Below are 27,919 nucleotides of genomic sequence, written 5' to 3' on the forward strand. Positions count from 1 at the left end.
TCCAGAGCAACATCTGTTCTTTTCCTGAGCTGGCCTAGAAAAAAAACCATTTTGTGTAACCATGAGAATTTGTCAAGCTCACAGAAGAATAGTAACCCATTACCGAACCAAAGTGAGGGCCCACCACTTGATAATTTAACATTTGTCACAAACCTAAGGCACTGAATGTGAGAAAGCTGAATAGAGATTCCCTCAGAGAAGAAGGTCTTGACCTCTGTTAATTTACTCAGTTCTCACAATAAAACTTGGTTAAACAAGCGACTCTTTAATATTCTAACAGTAACAGCCCTTAAGCATATTCTGGTTCTGGCTATAACCACAGTGCACACACAGACTGTTTCAAGATTTGTGGTTGTGGTAACGGTATGCATTTTCATATGCTTTTCAATGTGCTTGCCATTTTGATACCCAGCTGTGAGCAATGACCCTTATTCATTTGGGCCTTGATCCTGCAATCACTTCTGATCCTACATAACTTTACTCAAAGAAGTATCCCTAGAGCAGTGTTTCTTAACCTGGGGTTTTAGAGGGGTCGCAAGTGCAGAGCTGGCATTGGGGGTGGCAAGAAAGGCAATTGCCTGGAGCCACAGGGGCGCCATGAAACTAAGTTACATGCCTCAGCCCCGTGGGGGTGGGACTCAGGCTTCAGGGGTACAGTAGTTTGGAAAGGTTAAGAACCACTGCCCTAGAGAAATTAATAGGGCTACTCCTATGAATACTACACCTCTGTAAGTATTTGCAGGACTAGGGCCTTGTGTCGGATCAGTGATATACTACCACTGTTTCAACGAATGGCTTCCATAAAAACATATTCTCTTTGCTTGTGGACAGTACCAAGTACCAGAGTTGCTGCACTCACAGAGTGGAGGGGGAGGGACTGAAGAACCTATTTGGTTTCCCATTTTTAAAAATGCTCTGTCATTTCAATAACCAAGGAGGGAGGCACTTTGAGGGGAACATTTTACACATTGTTCCGAAACAACAGTATATTGATAATATATCACTATGTCTGAGCTCTGTAATTTGAGCTGGGGCAATGGTGTTTGTTTGTAGAGGAGTCTGGGATAGCCGCTTCTTCCTATTTTATTTTTTTAACAACCTGCCATTTTGGTGCAATCTGGTTCATTCCGGGGGGGTGGGGGCGATTGCACTACAGAAGTATTTTTAATGAACCCCAGGGATATGTCATCTCTGAGAGGGATGATTTAACAGTATTCAGAGAGTGGGGGTGAACTCCATCAGAGGCAGGAAATCATCCAACCTTCCCTTTAATTTGGTGTTGCAATTTTAACAAGGGGCTCTAGGGAGCCCACTCCAGCACATCACCAGTGAGGAGTTAACACCTCTTCTGCTTGCTGATCCACAAAGCAAGAGTCACTCGCAGCCCTCTCAAGTGTGCTATGATAGACTGAAGAGCATAAGAGAGACAAATGTAAGGCAGAAAGAATTGTGGATAGAGAGTGAAAGAGACAGGTACTTAGTGAAGTAGTAGTGACTTCACTGCTGTTTTGGGTTGTTTCCTGGCTCCTAGTTTTCATCAATAGGAAAAAGAAAAATCTGATGAGAACTTGAATATCGGTCAAAGAAATGTCCTGGCAGAACTGTCAGGAAGTACAGAAAGCAGGAATAGACTTGTAGAGCGATGATAGACCCTTGGTCAAACAAGAAGTCTTTTGGAAAACTGATCAGGAAGGTACAGAGTGAGAAAGGTTTGTCTATCGAGGCACATGTATGGTAGCTACTGAAAAAAAGGTCTTTTATGTGTTGGTTTCTTTCTTTCTTTTTTTTTTTTTTTTGACAACTTACTGCCTGCCTGTCATTAGAAATAAGAATTTATTCATTTTTTCTATCAGATCTCTGTTAATTAGCCATGGCTGCAGCAGGGCACAAGGATTTAAATTCAAAGCAAAACTCATTCTAATCAAAACTAGCAAACTGGGGGTTTTGTTTGACATTAACCTGAAAGTCAGTTATTGTACCACTGATGTACATACCATATTACCAGCTGAGTGCTTTCAGCATCCCTCTATCAGTGTGAAATATTTAATCGGCACAAGGATCCAATCAGCACAGTAGAGGGGAATCTAGTGTGTGCATTAATTTACTTTCAGATGAAGAGCAGTAAAGCAGGTCAGAAACATATAACCTTCCTCCCTTCTCCCTCCTCCCTTCCCCAAATATAGAACACCAGAAGAGTTTGGGTGTGGGGGAGGGAATGGAAGCCAGTCTATGTGATTCCAAATTGGAGATTTAGAAGGAAATTAGTCATTCCTGCCAAAGGATGACAAATGTTGCCTGGAGTAGAGGAGAAGGGACTCTCCCCCCCCTCCCCTTCACAAAAATAATCGATTAATTAAAATGGCTCACTATTTCTGAGTCTTCTCTTCTTAAACTAAAAAGGTTGTAAAACCTTTTGTCCAGCTTGTCTTTAATTAAAAGAGACAACACACACCCAACAAATAATGAATGTTTGTATTTGGGTGTTATGGCTCTCTATTCTCTGACTAGCTCTGATCTGTGATAAGATAGTCTCCAGTAAAGCTCTTCATTAGGAGTAAAAATCTGTTTTATATGTATTACCAAGCACTTTTACATGTCAGCAGTTTTTATACAGCGCAGATGTATGCACAGAAGATAAAACTTTGTAATCTTAATCTCTCAAACGGAAAGACATTTCTCAGAGATTTTTTTTTTTAATTGGAAACTACCTTAGCACCTAATCTGTGTGAAACCCAATGAAAATATCAATAAAGAAAAAAGTCATTAATGATCATTTCTAATGTAAACTTTAAATGAATGAACCTAATGATGTTGCAAATGACACCTAAGTGCAAAGGCACGGTAATGGGCAATAATTAAAATCACCAGAAAAATTAGTCCTTATGTCAATCTGATATGACTAAAACCCTCAAAATGGCTAGTTTCCAGCACAGAATGGTAATGAAAAATTAATAGATCTACATGAAGAGAGAATTTTCAAAAATGGTAAATATTCTAATAACAGTAACAGTGGGCTTGTAAAAGCATAAATTCACTCAAATGCAATTATCCTTTAATTTCTGTAACCATTACACAGCCTGCTGGGTAAAAAATAAAATAAAAATGCTTTTCCCACTGTATTGCTAACTGGCAATCCACTCAAAGCTTTGAATTATCTGCTTAGTGACTTGTAAAAAGCACTTTTTAACAAATAAGAAGTAGGGGGGAAGAGGATGATATTTAATGAGAAACGTCAAACTCATGGAACGTTCTAGAAATATCTCAGCATCTTAAAGGGGAGGATGAGGGGCAGCTGGATTTTTTTAATAACCTCACAAATAATCCCTCCTTTCACTTTCTCTCAAACCATGTCAATGATCAAGGAAATGAGGACAAGGCGCTTGATTCACAGCTGACTCTCTGTTCTTGTTACATCAGATCAAGAAAGAGCAATCTAACAGGGGCGCCTATTTCTGCAGGGGAAACGAATCTACAAGCTGGCATTTTGTCTCCTAGTCCCATTAATTACCCATCTTTTGCTGTCAGAAACTGATCTTTTGTAACTTGCAATCCAGCTTTACCAAAATATAATATATTTACACACATACACACACGTGTATTTAAAGACTGTACTAAAAAACTTAATTGAGGGTGATAGACTGCTTTGGATTTTATTTGACAAATATATCACTATTCTTTTCTTTAATCCCAGGAAAAATTCTTTAGTAAAATGAAAATAATAAGATAAGGCCTCATCTAAAGCCCACTGATGCTAATAACAGCCTTTCAATTTACTTCAGTGGGCTTTAGATCAGACCCATAGTGAAGACCAATGAGATATGCTATATCCAGTCTGCAAATCTATGAAATACTTTAAAATATTTCCTTCTTTTAAGCCCTAATTTATAGCAAAGGCAAAGTTTAGCTTGATCTTGTTATTATAAATCTGCAGTGCATACAGGCATTCTCCCTCAACAGACTCTGTGGTGTTTTAAATTGCTCCCTACTGGGTAACATGCGTCCTCTGGTAACCTAAAGCTGTAGTCCTACATGCGATTAGCAGCGCAGGAAATTTACATACTTCTGCTGTTTCCAACTTCATAGCTTTCCATGATTTGCCATGCCCAGTGCCTTCATGAGGATTGCATTTGTTTGGCTTATTTAATCATGTTTTTTTAAACAAAACAAAACTGGAATGTACACCATTTAAACATTCACGTGCTTCTCATTCAAGTTTTGAAAAAACAAAAGGCATATTGATTAAAGGGCACCAACATGCAGCACAGCATATGAAGCTACAGTAAGTGCCCATAACAAGCTGAATGTTTCTATTGTGTGAAAGACTCATTCATTACAGCTACAAGATGCAATGCAGATATTTGCATTTTTTAAGAGGTGCATCTCATGACTTTTAGATAAATCATGGAATCCAGAGCCTTTCTAAATGGCATCAAACCCTACATTTCTTGATATCCTAACTGCCTTTGTTTCAGTAGACATGCACTGTTTGCCTTGCTGAGTATTCTTCTGTCTGAATTTCATTAAAGTTTGCATCCTAATATGTTTCCAACCCAAGATATGAGCTCAGGGGCTTGTGTGTTTTACTTACAAATGCACTATCCTCTATCATCAAGTAGGGATGTTGGTACATGTGATTTAAAAATAATAACAAATTACAGTAATTTATTAAATCTAATTTTAAATATGCTCCCTACTGATCCACTTCCCCAAGACCTTGAGACCTTTTTAAAAATAAGCAATAATTTCTGAAATCTAATTTCAAATATGCTATCTACTGAATCTCTTTTCCCCCTAAGACCTGATCATCCTGCTCTGATCCCTTCCTCCCCCCTCAAAATTGAATTTGTGAATGCATATCTTCATTGCTATAGTATAAAGGTTTGACAACACAATAAACCAAGCAAACTCTCTTTTCAGCCACTACAGAATCTTCGTGAAATGAACAAATGTAGTGGTGAACAGATACTGGCCTCCCAAGGGATCAAAACGTCAGTTCCTTGGTATATATATAAAGAAGAGAGAAGTTAAATGCTTGTGTTTCCCCCAAAGGAAGGCACAACTTTAGTTTTGAGCTATTCTCATCAGAAATACTGGATAAGTTACAAAGAAAACAGAAACCTGCTTCATTCCCAAACCCCCAAAACATATATAGACAGTTCCCCATGACTCCTACATGCACATTTTATCCTGATAGTGTCAGCATTTATGGTTACAATATGTTAGTGTGAAACAATTACTGTTTTTCGGCTTCAGGCATATTTACATTTTAGTCATGACTAGGGCCATACCAATTTCATGGCCATGAAAAAAGCGTCACGGATTGTGAAATTAGCCCTTCCCCATGAAATCTGATCTCCCCTGTGCTGCTGGGAGCACCCTAGCTTGTAGTCCCAACTGGGCTGGGATATTCCCAGCAGCACAGGGAAGATCGGACTCACCTCCCTGCTACCTTCAGAGCCCAGAACCCAGCTCTGAAGGTAGCACAGAAGTGAGGGTGACAATCCTGCCACCCCCATACAACAGATTTACAACCTCCCCCAACCCTATTTTGAGTCAAGACCTCCACAGTTACAAAACCCTCAGATGAAAAAAAATTTAAATAATGAAATTAACCAATTTTCAAAGCCTATGGTTGTGAAATTGACTAGAATGGATGGTGAATTTGGTAGGGCCCTAGTCATGATACTGCTCCAATCAGCATTACAAACTATTTCCAAATCTCCAAAGTATGGCTTTGGTGAAAACAATGGGGAGGGGGGATGATGACAAAAACTGTAGCCTGAACTGGGTGCATAAAGTTAGGCTCCTAAATCCACATACAGGCACCTAAATAAGTGACCTCAGGGACCACTGCCAACTGTCACAAATAAGAGCAGCAGCAGCCACTCTAAAGATAGCTGAATGTAGGGCAGATGCACCATGGGAATCAGGGAGTTCCATCCAACTTGCAGTGAGCGGATCTCAGAGCAGAGCCAGAGATCCTGCTGCAAAACTCTGTTCAGAGAACAGAAGTGGAATCAGGTCCTTCCCCATCTCTGACAGCAGGTTCTTCTGCGACCTTGGGCAAGTCACTTTACCTCTCTCCATCAATTTCCCAATCTGTAAAATGGGGATAATAATAGTTTGCAACCTTACGAAGATGCTCAATTAGCTGGTGTTTGTCAAATATTATTTCTTTATTAAAAACCAGTTTAGGTCACATAACCCTGTGTTGGCCAGCTAGATTATGGCTGGCAATCCAAAAGTATGGTATTATCCTGCTGTTTCTCTAATCACTTGCTAATCTTATTTAATATCATAAAGGAAAGGAAATCTGAGATACTCTTGTGGAGATAAGAATCAGACATTATGGCCCCATGCTTTCCTCTGATTATGTGAGTGCATATCTGACCAGAGAACACACAGAATGGGGGTAGAGTGTGCTGCCTTCATTCCTTTCACCATATGAAAGTCCATCTCTTGGGCTCTGCAGGGTCCCACCACCATGGGTAGAAAGGGGTTAACATGGCAGCTCTCTCACAGATTTCCCCTCCAAACTCAGGACACACCACATTACAATAAATTATGGTGCTTCCATTCAAGAAAGGCCCTGCATGGCTATGAAAGCCCTTGGCAGGAGTAAATTAGAAGGACTACCCGGAAGCACAGAGACAATTAACCACCATAGAGAAGTCCTTAGTCTCCCACAGAGACCCCAGATCTGCATCAGGAGGTAGAATCCAGGACTGCTCCTGTGTGGGGGAGCTGCAGGAGTTGAGTACTTTTTCTCCATCTAGATCTGGCAAGGAGATTATGACCTTTCCTCTAGGATACAGAGTTGACACAGACATTTGTTTAGTCATCTCTGCAACAACCATCAGTGTTGTTTCTGAGCATCTCATAGTCTTTAATGTATTTATCCTCATAACACCTGTTAGGTAGGAAAGTGCTATTATCTCCAGTTACCAGATGAGGAACTGGGGCACAGAGACTTGCCCAAGTCACAGACAGTCAGTGGCAGAGATGGGAATTGAATTCACATCTCTTTAATCCCAGGCCAGGGCCTTAATCATCAGATCATTCCCCATCTTTCTTCCTTGCATTAGTCACCTTCTCACCAGATTGCTGCAATGTGTTCTATTTGGGTCTATACGTGATGAACACTGATAAACTTTGGATAGTGCAAAAGGCAACTGCCTTGCTTATTTAACTTAGTGACTAAGTTTGAAGAAAGAATAGATACAAGAGACCTGGAGGCTGTATGATAACAGTGAGCACAATCCTAATCTCAGAGAAGCCAATGGGAGATGTGAATGCTCAGCACTCCTGAAAATCAGGCCCAATGTGTCTCAAAGTTGGACTATCAAAAAATCAAGGACAATCAAAATCGGGTTAATTTTGAAAATTTGACAGGAAGGCAGGTCTACAAAACTCAGGAGTTCCTGTTTCCCAGTCCTGTGTTCAGACCACTAGACGACACTCCTCTTTTTATGCCCTAAAAACATAAAACAAAGCTAGGGTTGTTTTGCTTTAATTTGATGCCACGGACATGCACAGTTGAGAAAAGAGACTCAGAAAAACTGACAAAGGTGGGGGAAAGAGGAGAGAGCGAGCGATAGTGAGCAAGCCAAACTTAATATTCTAGAAGCTGAAAACTTTTTTGGTCTATGAATCACAAATGAAAATAATACCACTTGATTAGATATGGAAGATTAATTGATCACAGATTCAGCAGGATGTGCATAGAATATTTTTTTAAAATGAGAGTTTAGAGGAAGGAAAAGGTACAATCAACTGATCAGAATTAGTTAAAAAATAAATGTTGGAAAAGTGAGATATATTTAAGAAACAAAGGGGATAATGTACTTTTCTTCAAATTTATGTGAAATGTTAATGAAAGTGGATGTATTTAAAGCAAAAAAAGCTAAGGAACAATATCAATGTTGGAAAAGCACATTAAAAAGAAACAAAGGAGCTGGCTAATGGAAGATAATATAGATTCTAACAAGAAATTAAAGCACTTGAAAAGCATTATTATAGGGACCAAAAAGAGAGTAATGAGCAGTAAATAATGCGGAGAATGTCAACAACAGTAAATAATATAAAAAGAAGTGGAATGTAGAATAGAGACTGAGAAAGAAAAGACTGGCCCACTTCAAAACAACAATAGGGAAATAAACACAAAGGATAAGGAGAAAGCAAGGACACTGTGCATTAACTTTGCATTTATCTTTACAAATAAAGATAGTAACAGAGAAAAATTATACAATTCACAGACAAAATGGAAATTATCTGGAAAAGCCTAGAAGCTAATCTAAGGTTTGTGTGTATCTAAACTAGCTTTTAAGCTACTACTGCAAGCAAACAAGAGAAAGAGAGTTGTTTATTGATTGTTCTTGTGAGGCATTTAGATATTATACTGGTGAGGGCCGCATAAGTACCTAGATAGAGAGACATAGATCTGTGGGTATACAGACAGAAGATTCAAGGGCACAAAAGAAAAGAGAGGAGAAAATAAGAGACGCTTCAGCAAATTTTTCATAACAGTTATATGTTTAAAGGAATCTCAGAAGATGAGAATAATATACTTCTAGACCATATGTTTCCATTGTGTGCTGTGGAGTGCATGAAATCCTAGCCACTTATTATAAACCCTACCTCATACGGTCACTCAGACACACTGGTACAGTATCATGCCACACTGGTTTACTATTGAAAAAAGGTACTCTGCAAACAGCTGCAAAATAAAATAAAATAAAATAAAATGATGGGCTACGGACAATGGACTGGTGACTCACTATGCATACTTTTTGCACATTTCCGTCCATGCCATAGTTTTTTTCTGTAAAAGGAGATACACTGCCTTCTGCTATGAAGAAAAAATGCTGTGGTGAAAGGAATGCTTTGGGTCAGCATACTAACCTTGGATACCTGAGTTCAAACACTAGATCAGGTCATAAATGAAAAAAACTGAGTCTCATTTTAGTTCCAGTTGTCCAAAATCATCCTGGGTGCAAAACTAACACTAGGGATGAGTTTGGCCCCAACTGTCTAAATCACAAAGTTACCATATCACTTGGTACAACTGAGAGAATATGATCAAATGACATCTTTGACTAGGATTGTAGCAAAGGAAATGGAGTGCATTAGAAACAAAAAGTTTGACTGCTTGCACAAAACTGGCTTATTTTATTCCTGTCACTACTACTGTTAATTCCTCACTTTAAGAACTAAAGTCACTCACAATTCTTAAAAACAACTCGAAAAGGAGAGCCTACTGACAATGGCCTTCTTGGGTGAAAATATACAGAGTCACTAGTCAGTTTCATAATCTACAGTGACAGAGCTGTGAAAAGATAAAATAAAGGCTCTAAAAAAGAACACTCAAACAATTCCTCAGAACTATGGACCTTTGCCCAGGAAATTTAGTAAAAGGTTATGGGCACCTTTTACCTCTATGCCACCAATTCAAATCCAGTCAAAATTTAAAGAAATCAACACTCTCTGTCCTCTGATGAGTTTTCAGCGGCTTGTGTAAAACCAGTCCACTTTCTGGCAGACAGTTGTCCACGGCACAACCCACAATAACTGGCAGCCTTGTTAACTGGACACAGAGTTAATTATCCTTTCAATGCTTAGAGGATAATAGGGTCTCTGTCAAGTCATTTAGATTTAAAATTTGACTGATCTTAAAATTTGTATAACCTGTTAGGGAATGTCTTCTGAATTCTCAACATACATTTAAAAGAAAAATCCATCCTTTGATTATTAAAATATGTTATTAATTATTATTATTAATATTTTCCACTTATATAGCAATTTTCATCAGAAGACCTCCCAAAGCACTTTACAAAAGGTGTGTAAATATCAGTCTCCCAATATTACATATATGGAAACTGACATTGTGAAGTGACTTGCTCAAGGTCACACAGCAAGTCAGGGATACATTATCTCATATTACAAAGCACCATGCAGTCACATCCCAATGAACAGTAAACACAATATACAAGCATTGTTGGCCAGCAACCTTCCTTTCTTTGATGGTCTACACATAGCCCTGAGAAGTATGCCATATCATATCCCACCTAGTCAGCCATACTGTCTGAGGGCACCTCCTGCCCCTGGCACCAGTCTCTGCAACACTTCGGTAATTTTCTTCGGCTCATCCCAGTCACATGTCCTACAGCTCAAGTTTTCCTCAACCGATTGTCTTGATATTAGACATCATGTTTATGCTGTAAATTCAGGCAATTAACTCCACGTTTGTCCTGTGTGAAGTATAGCTAGCACACAGCAATCGACTGTATCATTTCAATTTGAAGGCTGAAATTCTCTTAACGTCCTGCTTCCTTAATGCCCATATTTCACAAGCGTATAGGAAGTGTTGAAGATAAGAGACTGCAACAATTTTATTTTATACTTCAAGGTAACACCTTTGCTTCTCCAAATGTGGCTGAATGTCATTAGATCAACTTTATGTTGGGTCTCTAAATGATCCACAAAAACATGGATCACCATCACATTATTCTCCACTATTTTCTTGCCACAGCACATGCAGATGTAATAATTGCCCCACCATACCTCTTTTGAGTCTAACCCACTTGTTCTCCAGCCAGAAAGTTTTCTATCTTGGGTTCAATTCTCTCCAGAATGATTTACAGCAATATTTTGCTAAGATATGTCAATAATGGGATTATACAGATTGTCAGTTATAGAGCTGGAAATATAACCTACATTTCTTGATTGCTTATCCCAAATTTATCCCAAAACAAAGTACCCGTCTTCCTTTAGAATCTACACAAAACAGTCGTTTCTATATCAGGGCCTGATCCAAAGCCCACTAATGTCAATGGGAGTCTTTCCATTGATGTCAATGGGTTTTGGATCAAGCCCTCAATGCTGGTGGCTTTGTAACAATAGTTAAATAACAAACACTATTTTGAGAGCTGTGCTGATATCATCAAAGATACTGGTGCACAAACAAGGAAATAAACTAAAACTGCCAGAGGTATCAAAAAGCCAACTCAATAAAAATAAGTGATGGCCAAATGTGAAGGAAGAAAAGAGACATGGAAATAAAAGTTGTTTTCAAGCAATGTAGACTTTAGGGGGAAAGTTGACAATATCTTTTCTAGTTCAATTACAATTCTAGTTACAATTCTTACAGAAAAATAGTGCCATGATGGGTTAAAGGGAAATGCATTCTATTTTCTGAACCTGAACTTTCAGAAAGAATTGAGTACAGCATGAAGCAGAAGTGTAATTCTAATGTGTAGAGGGGGCAAAATGCTAGAAGACCTGTAGTGCTGAGTTCGGCAATGGTTAAATCCATAAGGGAGAAAGTTTCCATGTACTGGTTGCCTTTCCCAAGCTAGAAAGAAAGTGAAGTTCCTACGTGTTTTATGGTGAGCACAGTATAATGGCCCATTATTTATTACTACAGGAGTATCCATCAGCATTGCTGCAGCTAAGGATTTATCCACATTTCTATAATGAAGCCTAACATAGGAAACTTTTATTACTTAGTTATCTTAGTTCACATCTGGGCGGAGTAAAAGTGGCACATAAGTTCTCGGTTCAGATGCACTTTGTTTTAAAATAAAATTTACTTTAAAAGACTTCTTAAGTAGAGAATACGGGGAGAGAGAGTGGGTGTGTTACGAAAGGTCTGAATATAATAAAGTTCACAGTGGCCCCCCCAGGACAAGTCAGAAAAATCTGAGCACGTACAGTCCAAAAAGGCTGTTTATCCTAACCTGTGCATTGCAAACACTTATGCACATAGCCGATCTACAACCATGAAGAGCCATACTTGCAGGTTTCATATGGGCTTATGAAATGCAAGCTGAAAAAAGGTGTGTGATCTTAACAAAAGTGGACTTGTTCTGCCCACTGCAGAATGATCTGCATGCTGACCCCAAAATCAGAACAGCAATTACGCTGTTTCCATGAATAACTAACACCACAATAAGACGGACTAAACCAGTGGGGATCTTTGCAATGGGACACAAGTGTCCAGCCTACCTACTCTGCTGGCATAAATGAGAGACAAGGTGTCTACCCCTGTGAGAGAGAGATAGCAAGGGAACTAGAGAGGAAAGACCATCACTTTAGATTTGTGCTTAGTCATCTGCTGAGACTTATACTTTTGCAGCTCCCCCACATCTCTGAATTGCAGATTTGTCTAGCACATCTCCAGCCCTGGAGCATTTCTGGGCCAGAACGTTGGAAGAAACTCCTGCTGCTTCAGTTTGTACAGTCATTATACCTCATTCTCCACTAATTTACATGGGAGTAACTCCATGAACTTTAATGGGATTACCCTCAGTTTACACTGGGATGAGCAAGTGGAGAATCAGGCTGAAAGTGTTAACATTTTATAAAAATATCCCAACCCAAAGCTCTAAAAGCAACTCCATGACTTTCTAACCCATCAGCAGCAGTTTTCGGAACAACCAAACCAAATCAAAACCAAACCAAACCAAAATTAGGCTGAGGGATAATAATCAATGGGAGGCAATATGGTTGTATGTATGTGAGAGACAGAGAGACAGTTTTTCCTCCTTAACAGGTTTTCTTGATTATTTTTTAAACGACTGCATAAAGAATTTAAACAACCTCAAGAATCTGAATCAAAATGCAAAAAACTAAGATTCAAAAGTAAATCTGCCATTGTGTTTAACTCACTATGTGACTATGTTATGCCATATTTGTAACAGGGAAAACCAACCTAACTAGTTTTAAGATGGGAGCTCGATAAATTTATGAACATGATTATATGATGAACAGGATTACATGATGATTATATTCACTTAGGAAGGAAAAAAAAATCAAATGCACAACTACAAAATGAGCAATAATTGGCTATCTGATAGTACTGCTGAAAAGGATCTGGGGGTTATAGTGGATGACAAATTGAGCAGGAGTCAACAAAATGATGCAGCTGCAAAAAAGGCTAATATCATTCTGGGGTGTATTAACAGGAGTGTTGTATGTCAGAGATGGGAGGTAATTGTCCTGCTCCACTCGGCACTGCTTCCGAGTACTGTGTCTAATTCTGAGCACCACACTTTGGGAAAGACATGGACGAACTGGAGAGAGTCCAGAGGAGACCAACAAAAATGACAGTAGGTTTAAAAAACCTGACCTATGGGTAAAGGTTAAAAAAACCTGGACATTTAATCTTGAGAAAAGAAGATTGATAAAACTGATAACAGACTTCAAATACATTAAGCGGTATTATAAAGAGGACCAGGATCAATTGTTCTCGATGTCCACTGAAGCTTGGACAAGAAGTAATGGCCTAATCTGAAGCAAGAGAGAGTTAAGTTAGATATTATGGAAAACTTTTTAACTATAAGGGTAATTAAACTACGGAATAGGCTTTCAAAGGATGGTGTGGAATCTCCACATGGTTGGAGGTTCTTAAGAGGTTGGACAAACATCAGTGGTCTAGGTGGTCTAGATTTACTTGGTCCTGCATCAGAGCAGAGGTCTGGACTTGACCTCGAGGTTCCTTCCAGCCCTAGATTTCTATGATGGGGTTGCCTGCGATAGCAAGGAACTTGACTTGATGGCCCAGGAGGTCCTCCCAGTTCTATGTTCCTTATAAACAAAGATTTTTACAGCTATGAAGGAAATGGATCAAAGTGATCCAGACAAACTGCATCCTGGCAAAGAGCATGTGGACAAGACATAATCAAGCAAGAGCTGGCTCGTGGCAACAAAAATTTGCATTCACATCATCATGAATAAACAATTAAATGCCACAACCTTTTTTTTTTAATCACACGTGATATCTAAAGGTTGGTAATGTGAAAAACTTTTTTGTCAGATTTTATTCATACAGAAATATTGAAAAAGCAGCTGTTTTAACCCTTTCCCTGCTGAAGTGGGAAAGTCTCATATTGACAAGTTTCATTCAACTGAATGCCAACTAAAGTGACTGACATTGTGAGAAATGGGCCTAGTACCTGTGGGAACAAAAGAAGTCAGTTATGTTACCTTCATTCAGCATGATGGGTTAATTTTAAACATTTAGAAGAACCAATTCACTGAGAACCAATCAGTCTCCGAAAAAGGCATTTCCCATTAAAAAGCCAATCCTTTTCATAATGACGCCAATGGCAAGATTCCCACTGACTTCAACGGGAACCCGATGAGGCACAGAATATTTCTATTTGGCAGATCCCTTGGTTGAGATGGGCTGAACCTGTTGCTGCTTCTGCTGTTAAAATCTGATATCATGGAGTTTGGAATTCAGCTGGAGCTGGGATGTGTACTGATGTCATCTGGATGCCTCTGTGGCCTGATATGGTTAGGGCATCTCTGAGGATAAGGACAAAGAAGGTCCAGGGTTCCAGGAGATGGTAGGGGTGGCAGCCATGAGGGTGAAGATTGCTCCAGTAGCCTCCGTCTGTTCTTTGTTTCCCACTACCCACCCCCGCCCAGCGAAAGTCTCTTTCTTTAAGGACCTACAAAGGGAATGGTGGGTGTAATACATATCCCTTCATTATTCTGTGCACCAGTTAGGCCTAATATTTGAGTTCATTAACTTCCATCTTTACATCTTCTATTTTTAACAAGCATAATTTCAACAGCCCTTGGATTATATCAGCACTACCTTTTTGATTTAGCCTAATCTATTTTTTTTGTATGGTTTTCTTGCACTGGTTTATAACATTCTTTATCAAAAATAACTTGACCTACTTTCCATGGTAAATTTGTAAGCGGGAAAAAGTTATAAACCAATTGTCATAACAGTACCCAAGCCTCTCCTGGAATTTGGCCCTAGAATTCTGCCTCTGTATGTAGGGAAAGGTCCAGTGATATATGGCATCTGTATGACTCTGGGATGACTGTTGGAGACTGTATGATAGACTCATACATTTTAAGGCCAAAAGGGACTATTATGATAATCAAATCTGACTTCCAGAATAACACAAGCTATAAAACCTCATCCAGTAATTCCTTTCATTCATGAATAAAGGAGAGAGGAGAATGAAGCTGCATCAAATCCATAACTTGTGTTTGAGTTACAGAATATCTTTCAAAAAGAAATCAAGTATTGATTTAAAGGCATCAAGTGATGGAATCCACTACTTCTCTCTTCGAGAGTTGCTCATATGCATTCCATATAGGTGAGTGCGCGCCCCGTGCACGAGCCTGCGTAAGCTTTTTTGCCCTAGCAACCCCAGCGGTCGGTCCCGGCGCCCCCTGGAGTGGCGCGCGTATAGCACGGCATATAGGGCGCTGCCGACCGCGCGGGCCCCCAGTTCCTTCTTTCCGCCCGGGACGGTCAGTGGAACGCCTGCCTCTTGCCTCCTCGCAAGTAGCAACCTCTAATCGTGTAGATAAGTTTTCTTGTTTTTATTAGTTAGTATAGTCAATAGTGTTGTTAGATAACAGATAGTGTAAATAGTTAGCCCTTAGGGGCTCATCCTTAGGAGCCATGCCGGGCTCCACGGGGTTCAAACCATGTGCGGCCTGTTCCAAAGTGTTCTCCGTCAGCGACCCGTATGATCGCTGCCTTAGATGCCTCGGGGAACAACACCGAAAAGATAAGTGCCGCATTTGCAAGTCTTTTAAACCCGTACTCAAAAGGACAGAGATGCTCGCCTCCGGGTGATTCTGATGGAGTCGGCACTGCGCCCCGACTCGGAGCCCTCCAGATCACCAACGGCACCGAGCATCTCGTCGGTGCGCAGCGCTCCTTCGGCACCGACATCGGCACCATCGGTACCGCACAAGACGGCACCGAAAAAGAAGAAACGGCCGATGGCCGTAGCTATGGACTCCCCCCTGCGACCGGTACAGCAGGGGGTGATACAGGAGATGTCCCAGCCACGTGCCGTTGAAGCTGTCCCGGCACCGGTATCTCCTCATAGGGAGCCTCCCCCGACCCCGAGGGGTGGGGGAGCGCCCCTACAAGGGCCGTCGACGCCGGAGGCGTTTGCAGCGGCAAGGGCCCTCATGGCCTTGCCTACGCCTCCGTCCCCCCCTCGGCCGAGGGTTTCGGGGACAGCGTCTCGGGGTAAGCCCGCGCTGGGCTACCACGGTGGGCGGAGGAGACGGGACTCGGTGTCTCCCCCCAGACGGTCGGGGAGAGGGAGAGCAACATCCTCCCCTCCCAGCTCCGACCATGAGTCGTCGAGCTCCTCCAAGTCACGGCACCGGGCGTGCTCTGGAGGTTCCCGAGAGAGCTCCGTATCTAAAATAAGATCTCCGGAGCCTCAGCACCGGTCAATGCAGCGGGGAAAGACCCGGCCCAAAGAGACACGGCACTGCTCCTGCTCATCTTCCGGCTGCCGGCACCAACCGTCACCGGTGCCGGCAAGGGATCAACGCTCCCGATCCTCGGAGCGCAGTCCGGTGCGGATCCCGGTGCCCCAGATACAAACCCGGCATTGGTCCAGATCCCCGGCTGGGCATAGAGACAGGCAAAACCAATCCCGCTCGATCAGTGGGCGGCGGGACTCTCCGACACGCCGGGCTCGGTCACAGTCTCGGACTCCGAGCCCGTCTCGCCCTTCGCGGGAGGTTCCTGCTTCGAGCCAGCATCACCCTCCGGCACCGAGGGCACGAGACTGGTACCGCCATATGCGGTCTAGATCACCTAGTCTGGTACAGTCGGCGGCACCGAGGAAGACACCGGGACATCACCGTCGCTCTCAGTCCCCGGTACCCAGGGACAGCCCGCGGTACCGATATAGATCGCAGTCGCCAACACGTTCTCCGACGCGACGTACGGTACCAAGGGAGGACACAGCACCGCGTCGGCATTCTGGATCCCCGGCACCAAAAGAGGGGCATTACCGCCGACGCTCCAGGTCTCCCTCAGGCAGCCCGGTGCAGCATGATTGGCACCGAAGGGGGTCTCAACCCCGTTCCCGCAGCCCGACACGAGCCCCGGCACCGGGCGTCTCGGCACCGAGGGTCTCTCCGGTATCTCATGTTAGCCCGGAGAGACGACGTTCACGGAGCCCCAGGAGCCATACCGGGAAACACCGCCGCAAGAGTCGGAGGTACTCATCTTCCTCCAGCGGCTCTCCATCACGCCGACACGGCAAGCGCCACCATCACTCCTCCTCATCGCGCAGCCCATCTCCAGCTAAAGGGCAGCGCAAGAGGAGCCGGAGATCTCCAAGCCCGGCTCACATAGGAATGGCGCCATACCCGGCACCGGGCCCGGTACCGGCATGGGGACAAGGCCCATGGCAATGGCCTTACTGGGGACCCTGGCCGCCACAGACAGTACAGGGGACAGGGTCACTCCCCTCCTCATCAAAGCCTCAACCTCCTCCTCCGCCTAAGAGCCCACAAGGGGATGACCAGTCGTCGGAGTGTGAATCCGACCCTATGGAGGGTCCCTCCACGGGTCCCCTACTGCAGTCCTCCTCCTCTTCTCCCCCTGACACAACATCCAGGGACCAGAGGACCCCGCTGCCTGATTTTAAGGTGCACCAGGAGCTCCTGAAAAGGCTGGCAGAAAATCTTAAAATAGACCTTAAGGAGCTCTCTGAGGAGGAGGACCCCATATTTGGCATTCCGGCCTCTGCTGGGCCTTCTAGAGTAGCGCTTCCAGTGCATGACCGGGTGCTGAAGCTGGCCAGGCCTATTTGGGAGACCCCTGCCTTGGTAGCTCCCACATCAAAAACGGCGGAGCGAAAATACTATGTCCCGCAGCAGGGGTTCGAGTACCTGTATAATCACCCAGCCCTGGGCACGCTGGTAGTGGACGCAGTTAACCAGCGAGAACGGCAAGGTGCCCAGGCTAATACTCCCAAAAACAAAGAATATAAAAAACTAGACCTTTTTGGGAGGAAGGTGTACTCGACCGCTGCTCTCCAGCTCCGCATAGCCAACCACCAGGCTCTTTTGGGGCGTTATAATTTAAATCTCTGGTCATCTCTCCAGAGATTTACATCGGCCCTACCCCAAGACCTCGCACTGGATTTTACCACCTTGCTCCAGGAGGGGTCAATCGTTGGGAGAGCTACGCTGCAGTCTGCCAGTGACGCTACAGACGCGGCGGGCAGAGCCATGGCATCCGGCATAGTTATGCGCCGCTCGTCCTGGCTACAGTCCTCCGGCCTCTCAACTGAGGTACAGCAGGCAATTCAAGATCTGCCCTTTGACGACACAGGCCTGTTCTCGGACAGGACGGACAGTAAACTGCATGCTCTGAAGGACTCGAGGGCCACTCTGAGGTCATTGGGCCTGTATGTACCTCAGCCCACGAGACGCCAGGGCAAACAACAGCCTCAGAGGCAGCAGTAGACCGCTCCTAGGTTACCCCCCCCGTCCACCACAACCCAGGAGAGCTCGGGACCGGTTCAGACAATCTAACCGCCGAGACCGCCCAGGCCCTGCCAAAGGCTCCCAGTCAGGGCCGCGTAAAAACAACAAGCGCCCTTTTTGATGGGACGCTCGAGAGCGGCACCTCTGCCATTCCCACGGCCCTCGTAGCCGATCAGGATCACACCCTGCCCTTCAGAGACAGGCTTCGACCTTTCCTCCGAGAGTGGCAGGGCATAACCTCAGACCGCTGGGTGCTAAGTGTGGTGTGGAGAGGTTACGCCTTGCAGCTTTCGGCTTTCCCACCGGACTCCTCCCCTACCCCGTCCCTCTTCAGGGACCCCTCTCACGAGCAACTCCTCCTCCAGGAGGTCCGCTCCCTGCTCCACCTAGGGGCAGTAGAGGAAGTCCCACCTACGGAAAGGGGCAGGGGGGTTTATTCCCGGTATTTCCTTATCCCCAAGGCAAAGGGAGGCCTCCGGCCTATTCTGGACCTGCGCCGCCTCAACAAGTTCATCAGGCGGCTCAAGTTCCACATGGTCTCCCTAGCCTCCATCATTCCCACACTGGATCCAGGGGATTAGTATGCTGCTCTCGACTTAAAAGACGCATATTTTCATGTTTCTATCCTCCCTGGCCACAGACGTTTCCTACGGTTCATGGTAGCTGGTGGCCACTACCAATTTTCAGCCCTCCCCTTTGGCCTTTCCTCAGCGCCCAGGGTCTTCACCAAGTGCATAGCGGTGGTAGCGGCCTACCTGCGGCGCAGAGGTGTTCAAATCTTCCCCTACTTAGACAATTGGTTACTTCGGGGGAAGTCCAGAAATCATGTAACAAACAGCTTAGCCCTAACGTGCGCAACATGCAACAGACTGGGGCTGCTCATAAACGAGCAGAAATCTACGCTGACCCCAGTACAGCACATAGAATTCATTGGGGCCACCCTAGATGCAGTGCAGGCCAGGGCCTTCCTTCCACAACCTCGGTTCCAAACCATGACCGCCATCATTTCCGAGTTACAGAGATTCCCCACGACAACAGCCAGGCACTGCCTCCAGCTGTTGGGGCACATGGCGGCATGTACGTATGTGGTGAGACTGGCTCGTCTCAGACTCAGGCCCCTTCAAGGGTGGTTAGCCTCAGTTTATGCCCCAGCCAGACACTCTCTGAGCAAGGTAGTCACTGTCCCGCCCCAGGTCCTAGCGTCCCTGAACTGGTGGACAGACCCGAGACAGATAATGGAAGGAGTCCCATTTGCAGACATGGTCCCCTCTGTAATACTGATTACGGATGCTTCCGACATCGGTTGGGGTGCCCACATGACCCACGACCTCAGTACACAAGGTCGCTGGTCAATACAGGAAAGAATGCTCCACATAAACATTCGGGAGCTCCGGGCAGTACTTCTAGCCTGCAAGGTTTTTCTCCGCTTTCTGAAAGGAAGGGTGGTGCAAGTCCTTACAGACAACACCGCAACGATGTTTTACATCAACAGACAAGGGGGAGCACGCTCTTCGGCCTTGTGCCAGGAGGCGTTGCAGCTATGGGACCTTGCGGTGAGGTACGACTTTCATCTGGTTGCCTCTCACCTCCCAGGGGTGAGGAATGACGAGGCGGACCGCCTCAGCAGGTCGTTCTTACCCCGCCACGAATGGTCACTTCTTGGGGAGGTTACAGCGTTTCTCTTCCGCAAGTGGGGAGTTCCCCATCTGGACCTCTTTGCCACACTACAGAACAAGAAATGCCCACTATTCTGCTTCCTGCGCGGGCGCGAGCAGAACTCCATTTCGGACGCGTTCCTGATACATTGGTCGGGGCCACTACTCTATGCTTTTCCCCCGATTCCACTGCTTCCCAAGGTGCTCTTGAAAGTCAAGAGGGACAGAGCGGATATCATCTTGATCGCACCGGCATGGCCGAGACAGCACTGGTACAGTATGCTGCTCGACCTCTCCATCGCCACACCGATCCCGCTCCCGAGACGCTACGATCTCCTCTCCCAGGAACAGGGTCGCCTGCTCCACCCAGACCTGGACTCCCTCCACCTGACGGCATGGAGGCTCCATGGCTAGCAGAGGGAGAGAGGGCTTGTTCAGAACAAGTCCAGCGCGTCCTGTTGGGAAGCAGGAAACCTTCCACCCAGGTTGTATACCGTGCAAAGTGGAGACGTTTCAGTTTTTGGGCACAGTCACATGGCATTTTGCCGCTGCACTCCACTATCCAGGCCATTCTAGATTATCTCCTACACCTAAAAATGCAGGGCCTTGCCCTGGCCTCCCTAAGGGTACATCTGGCGGCCATCTCGGCCTTCCACTGCCCAGTGGAGGGGAGGTCTATCTTCTCTCACCCAATGTCCATCAGGTTTCTCAAGGGCATAGAGAGGCTGTTCCCACAAGTTCATGAACCTCTGCCTCTCTGGGACTTAAATCTAGTCCTCACTATTCTCACAGGTCCCCCCTTCGAGCCTATGGCTACATGCCCACTTTTGGTCCTATCGTGGAAGGTAGCCTTCCTGGTAGCCATTACATCGGCTAGGAGGGTCTCCGAGTTAAGAGCCCTGACCTCAGACTCTCCTTATACTGTCTTCTATAAAGATAAAGTACGCTTGAGACCGCACCCGGCCTTCTTGCCTAAGGTGGTGTCCCAATTTCATTATAACCAGGATATCTTCCTCCCCGTGTTTTTCCCCAAACCACACGGCTCGGAGGAGGAGCGGAGATGGCACTCATTGGACGTCAGGCGAGCCTTAGCTTTCTACATAGACCGGACCAGGCCGTTCCGGAAGTCCACGCAACTCTTCGTCGCAGTGGCGGACCGCATGAAAGGCTCACCTGTCTCCACCCAGTGTATCTCCTCCTGGATCACCACCTGCATCCGCACCTGTCATGAGATGGCAAAGGTACCACTCCCGGGACCGATTACGGCGCACTCAACCAGAGCCCAAGCTACCTCGGCGGCTTTCCTGGAAAGAGTGCCCCTGCAAGATATCTGCAGAGCTGCAACCTGGTCATCGGTCCATACCTTCACCTCCCATTACGGCATCGTGCAACAGGCAAGAGAGGACGCAGCAGTCGGCAGAGCCGTGCTGAGAAGGGCTTCTCGCAACTGACTCCTTCCCACCACCAAAGGTATGGCTATATAATCACCTATATGGAATGCATATGAGCAACTCTCGAAGAGAGAAAACAGGGTTACTTACCAGTAACTGTTGTTCTTCGAGATGTGTTGCTCATATCCATTCCAAACCCACCCTCCGTCCCCGCTGTCGGAGTCGGCAGAAAGAAGGGACTGGGGGCCCGCGCGGTCGGCAGTGCCCTATATGCCGCGCTATACGCGCGCCACTCCAGGGGGCGCCGGGACCGACCGCTGGGGTTGCTAGGGCAAAAAAGCTTCCGCAGGCTCGTGCACGGGGCGCGCACTCACCTATATGGAATGGATATGAGCAACACATCTCGAAGAACAACAGTTACTGGTAAGTAACCCTGTTTTCCCAAGGTAAGTTGTTCCAATGGTTAATTACTCTCACTGTTAAAATGCTGCATCTTATTTCTTGACTGAATTTATCTAGCTTCAGCTTCCAACCACTGAATCTTGCTATGCCTTTTCCTATTAGGTTAAAGAGCCCTCTGCTACCAAAAATCTTTTTCCTCGTAGATAAGGATGGTAACACTGTCTGTGTGTGTGGCAGCCAAGGGCAACTGTAATAAATCTGGACACAGGGCTCATAAAGGCCACGGCAGCTCGTGGCTGCTTCAACCTGTGTCAGGGACCAAATGAGCTCACCACAGACCTGGGATTAGGGATGTGCATTGCCTGCCCTCTCAGTACCTGAACCAGGCTCAGCACAGGTGTAGGCATAAATGGGGCTCAAGGAGCTTAGCAGTTAATTTGTCATGAGTATCAGCATTGCCAAATGGAAAAAGGGCTGGACCTTAGGTTTGCTGGGACTATCAAGCCTTTAACATGTCTAAGATTTGTAATATATTTCTTATTGTTCTCAAACCTGTGTATTTTAATTGCCCTCCTAAATGTTTCAGCCAAAGAGTGACGCAAGATTGCAGGACAGTATGGAGGAATGTACGCAGAAGTGTATGGTACACATATGCATTCCAGCACTTTTTCCAACCTTTCAGGTGGCTCTCAGCTATTCAGATACTGATAGCCTAACATTATGTCCAAATATACCTCAAACCCAACAAAGAATAAATACCAACTTCAGTGCAGATAAAACAGAGGGGAAAATGGTAGTTAAAAGAAAACAAAAGGGAACTTCAAAGTTATTTAATTTGGGGCTAGGGCTTTCCAACCTTATCATTTCAGGAGAGGGAGATTGTGGATTTGGGGTTTTTTCTCCTCATTAATCTACTCTTTAGAAGTTTGAAGAGCTGCAGTTTCTCATTATGTACTCCTTCTGGAATTAACTCCTTGTGTGGGCTATCACGTTAGCCAGTAGATAGATGTCAAAAACAAATTACAGGCTGGCAAGAAGCCAAACACTGGGTGTATTATAATGGAGTATATGTTATTAAGAGGGGAGTTGATTGTGTTTGTCAGGGGGTGGTGTCTTTACATGAGGAGAAGCCTTGCAATGAATAACTTTCTAAAAAGGGAGCAGTGAATTACCATCTTATTTAACTCCTTTCCTCACAAGGAGAGATTGCACAAACTCTTTATATGCTTCATTGTGGGACACAGACCTCACATTCATCAGTGCTTCTTACAAGTCTATAAAGTCAAAATCAAGCTAAGCAATCCAGCAGCTAACTTCATCCTTTAAAAACCAATACTCTCCAGAGGGGTGCAAACTGAGTACCTGGTTGTCCTTTCAGGATCCAGAATCTGTCTTATCATCCAGCCTGCAAATCTGCTCTTGTATCATCTATGAGGGGCTGCAGCAGTCAATTTACTTTTCAAAATAAGAGACTTGCAAAATGTATCAAGTGTCCAAATCTCAAAAGAAACCACCAGTCTCTCTGATACTGGATATCAACATCCTGGATTATTTTCAAAGTGGTCCAGAGTGTGAATTAAGAACTAGATTGAAATCCTCTCTCATACCTTTCGTGTGTGTGTAAATAATTTGAGGATTACTTTTGCAAATCTAAAAAAATAATTGGGAGATTAAATTGAATAATTAGATTATACAATATGAATATTTTAATGAATATATGCAAGTATTTCTTTAACACACAGAACTGTTGAGAGATCAATTGCTATTATGACTTACCCTTTTTATTACTACCATTGTGCTTTCTGAAGTTGGTTACCTATAGCTCTGGAACTAAAGTAAAGAAGCATGATGCAAGGTCTATACCTCTTTTTAGTGAAATCTTTCTTTCATGAGAATGAAGCTGATAGTTCCCACTCCAGGACACTATGTACCATTTAATTGGCTAAGCACACAGATTTTCTACAAATCCTCCCTTGTTCCTGATTTTGAGATATCCAACAACTGTCTTACAATGCAAGAGAACTACAAACAATCCTTAAAGGGGCACAATATTCTCATTGAAAAAATTCCTTAGCTGTTTTACTAACAGTATCAATAATTCAAGTTAAAAGAAGTTTTTGCAATCAAATTTATTTCTCAGGCCTAATAATGTATGTTTAGAATATTGCCAAAGCAAAGTGTTAAAAAATCAAGAATCCCACAATAATCATGAGATTGACCTAGAAATCATGAGAGTTTGAAAAATAATAAGTGTTGGGTTCTTTTTATCTGTTTTCTGGGTTTGAGCCTTTAGAGGTCACATTTTCAAATCTTTCTCTGCAACCATGAAGGTCAGAAAGTTACTTTTACATATATTATGTATGTAAATGAAAGCTAAGATTCTTATACAATGACAGGACTCCAGGAACTGGACCTTTAAGAAAAACACCAAGTATCATTAGAATTGAAAATTTGGCAATGCTGCATTTACTTTCTGCATTTTATTCAGACTAGGAACAAAATTAGACTGGTGAGAGTTTCTCTTTATATAGCATGTAAAAGTTATATTTGATTGCTTCCATCTCTCCCCACCCTTTGCGTCACCTGTCTTCTTAGGCCCTGGTCCTTCAAAGCCTTAGGGCTCAGTCCTTCAAACAGTCATGTGAATGGAAACACTGACCAGATCCTCAGCTAGTGTCAATCATCATAGCTCCATTGAAATCACTCTGGCCCAGTATGGCTACTCACTCAGTGTTTGAAGAACTGAGCATGAAGGCTAAGGACTGAATAAAGTTATGCACGCAAGAAGGTGTTTGATGTCAATGGAGCTGTGACAATTTACACCCAGTCAAGGATCTGGCCCACACACTTCATTGGAACTATTCATGGTTTAAGCATGAATCCCAGCAAATGGTAGCAGGATTGGACTCTAACACATCATGTCAGAGACTGCATCTTCAAAACTGCTTGTACAATGCCTAGCAGTGAGGCCTCAATTGTGACTGTGATCTCTGGGGTCTACTACAAAATAAAGAAAATAGTAAATAAATAATATTTTAATTACCAATAAATAACAGTCCAGTTTACTTCCTTGTTGTCATACCTCTACATGGCACTGTTGTGTTTGGGCTTCCAGCACCTCTGGGAATGTACAGGCATGTTGGATTTGGTTTGTTCGTTTTTCATTGACATATTTTAAAAGCAAATACCAAGAAAAACATATCTATTCATGTTAAGTTTTGTCAAGTTCTGTTACACCTAGTTCTTTTAAATCCTAAAACTAGGTGTCACTTTAAAACATTTCAAAACTAAAGCGGAGGAGGAGTAAATTCATAAACATTAACAAAATCTGCAACAATAGAAGAAATGTTTTTGTTTCTAGATTTATGTTCCTAGATTTAATCCTTCACAATTTGTTGCTAAGGGTTTGATTTTGCTAGTCACAGACTATTTTAAAAGTGTATGAGAGATCAAGAAGATTAGCACAAAATATTTTATTTTAAGAAAATCTCTCTTTTCAAGAAACAGCCAAAATACTAGTGTAAAGATTCAGGAACCACTAAGAAATAAAATGGGTTTCTCCATAAAGGGCTAGTCCATCTAGCCCACTGCTAATCCACACACACACATATACACTTATTAAAACAGTGTTGTTGACTGCACTCTCTTTCTCCTTTAATGACTGGCCTGTAATGATATCTTTTACATATCCATGCTGTTACTCAATAAACTTTGCACATAAACTAAAAGAGCAGAGGAAACGTGAACTATCTTTCAAATAGCAGTAAGTCTCATTATAGTGTCTTGTTTCTTCTTCTGTTTTTTCCCTCCCTCCATTTTCCCTTCTTTCCTCTTTCTGCCCACCTTTTTTAAAGGTTGTGGGACAGATTCACCAATATGCTCCGCAAGGCTGTAGGAGCATATTGGAGAATATTGATTCTCTGTATTATGGACAAGTTTCCCTCCCAGTGGAATAGAGCTGGATATGCAGCTTTCTCTGGAATCAGTTGGTACCTCTCCATCCATTTGCCAGGAAGAGCCATCAGATAGTCACATCTTGCCAGACTATGCGCTAGGGATCTAAATTCTGATTGGTTACATGGCACCACATCACTCTGCCAAAAGATCTTCAGGTCACCCCGTGTCATAGTATTTAATAATGTATCTACAGGCTGGTGTGTGGTAGGTGGAGTCACTTGAAGTTTCTGGGTTGATAATATTTTGGGTCCCATATTCTTCCCTCTGATCCCCACTTTGGATGCCTGGCTGAGATGCACATGACATAACTAACACTGGAAGAGGGTCTACTCCTGAGCTCTAAACCATGGCAGCTCCACCATGCTTTCAGCCTCTATTTCTCATCCTCCCTGAAACCGTCTTACAGCCATCTAAAATGGAATGGTTTCAGCATTGGGGGTTTGCTGATGGTCCATTGGGCCCAGCTTTTATTAAAATTGTAGAAATGTTTTAGGTACAGTGTCTAATTCTTTTGTTTCGGATGATGGGTGCTTAAAACTAGATAAAAATAATACATTTCTTTTTATAAGCCAAAGCTACATAGTTTTTTGCTCATCCGAACCTCTGCTTTGGGCCGCACACAATAAGATCATTCAATGGCTTCCTCCCATGATCCTATCCTAAAAGCTTGGGAGGAAAAACAGGCCTGAGCAGAAGCACTGTACACATGACTAAATACATCAAACTCAGCTGTAGAGTAGAATTGGAAAATGGAAAACTCAGCAGGACCAATCCAGAGGCTTTCCTTTATCTCTGAGGACTTAACCATTTAATAGGAGATTTGGCTGTATGGTTATCTCTGCTTCCCAGCAATAATAAATTCTCCTTCTATAGTGCTGACCATCAGAAGATATCAGAAGATTGGCTTAAAAATCATGGGATTAAAAAAATAATCCAATAAATTTGGGGTGCTTATTGTTTTCCTTCTGGTTTCTGAGCCTTTAGGGTGCATTTGCTTCACACTTCAAGCTTTTCTCCAGACCATGACAGCTAGAAACTTACTATTTTTCTTAAAATGAAAGCAGAGATTCTCATGCAATCTCTTGATTCCAGCAACTGGACTTTAAAAAAAACAAAAACAAAAAACAAAAACAAACAAAACAAAACAAAAAAAAACATGCCAAACATTGCAAGGCTTGTGATAAAATCATGACAACATTTGGCAACATTAGGGTTATTAGCAACAAAATGCCCAGAACTATAAAATATTAAATTAATTATGCTCATGAAAATACATTAAGTAGGGCCTATCGAAAATAGGTATGATTTAACGGAAACAATAATCTTTATAAAGCAGCACAAATTCTGAAAAGACTGTTGATGAGTCTTCATGATTATAATGAAGCAATTGTGATATACAGTTGATAACTCAGTGGTAGATTCTCCTTTTGTTCTACACAGAACCTGCCATGGACATCAATGGGAGGTTTGAGCATGGGATCCCAGATACTGATTGTGACCTAAGGTATTGTCTACAGTACAATTAAACACCCGTGGTTGGCCCGTGTCAACTGACTTGGACTCGGGAAGTGAGGATGTAAAACTGAGGTATAGATGTCCAGGAGGGACGCTCCTGAATCCTCCCCCTTCCCCCCCCCCCGGGGTCCCAGCCCAAGCCCAAACATCTACACCACAGTTTTATAGCTCTGGAGTCCAACCCCCACAAGCCTGAGCCAGCTGACATGGGCCAGCTGCGGATGTTTAATTACACCATAGACATACCTCAGGACAGAACACATTAGGGCTTCAGAACTCCACTGACTCTCCAGGAGCAGCTCACCTACACTCAATTTTGGTTACATTTCTCTCCTCTTATTTTATTTACCTCACTTCATAATGAAATTAGCAAAAGGGATCAGATCCTGTGCTAGTGTAAATCAGCTAGGCTGATGAAGTTCCAACACCAACTGAGGATTTGGCCCAACATGTTTTATTTAGCTATGGACGAGTCTTCATAGGCCAATGTCACTTCATAGCAAGCAACTAAACAGAACACTGTTTAACATACTACGCTGTTGTTTCCAGAGCCCACACCTAACAGGAGGCAGTGCTTCCATCACCTGCTCTTTCCCAGGAATAATAAATTCTCTTTCTATAGTACTGACCATCAGAAGATATTAAAGCTCTTCACAAATATTAATAAATTAATCTTCCCAGCACCCCAGTGAGTTAGACATTAGTATAGTCCTCATTTTA

At 43.5% G+C, this 27,919-nt stretch overlaps 1 protein-coding gene across 2 annotated transcripts in view; it reads right to left on the bottom strand.

Moving 5' to 3' along the window:
- PHF21B (PHD finger protein 21B) overlaps positions 1-27,919 on the bottom strand; it is a 217,086-nt gene that overhangs the window by 80,972 nt on the left and 108,195 nt on the right. The window lies entirely within an intron of this gene.

Source organism: Emydura macquarii, unplaced genomic scaffold (genome assembly GCF_026122565.2).
Source record: "Emydura macquarii macquarii isolate MOO-44397 ecotype Brisbane River unplaced genomic scaffold, CSIRO-AGI_Emac_v2 contig_2205, whole genome shotgun sequence".
In the NCBI taxonomy this organism is placed as follows: Eukaryota; Metazoa; Chordata; order Testudines; family Chelidae; genus Emydura; species Emydura macquarii.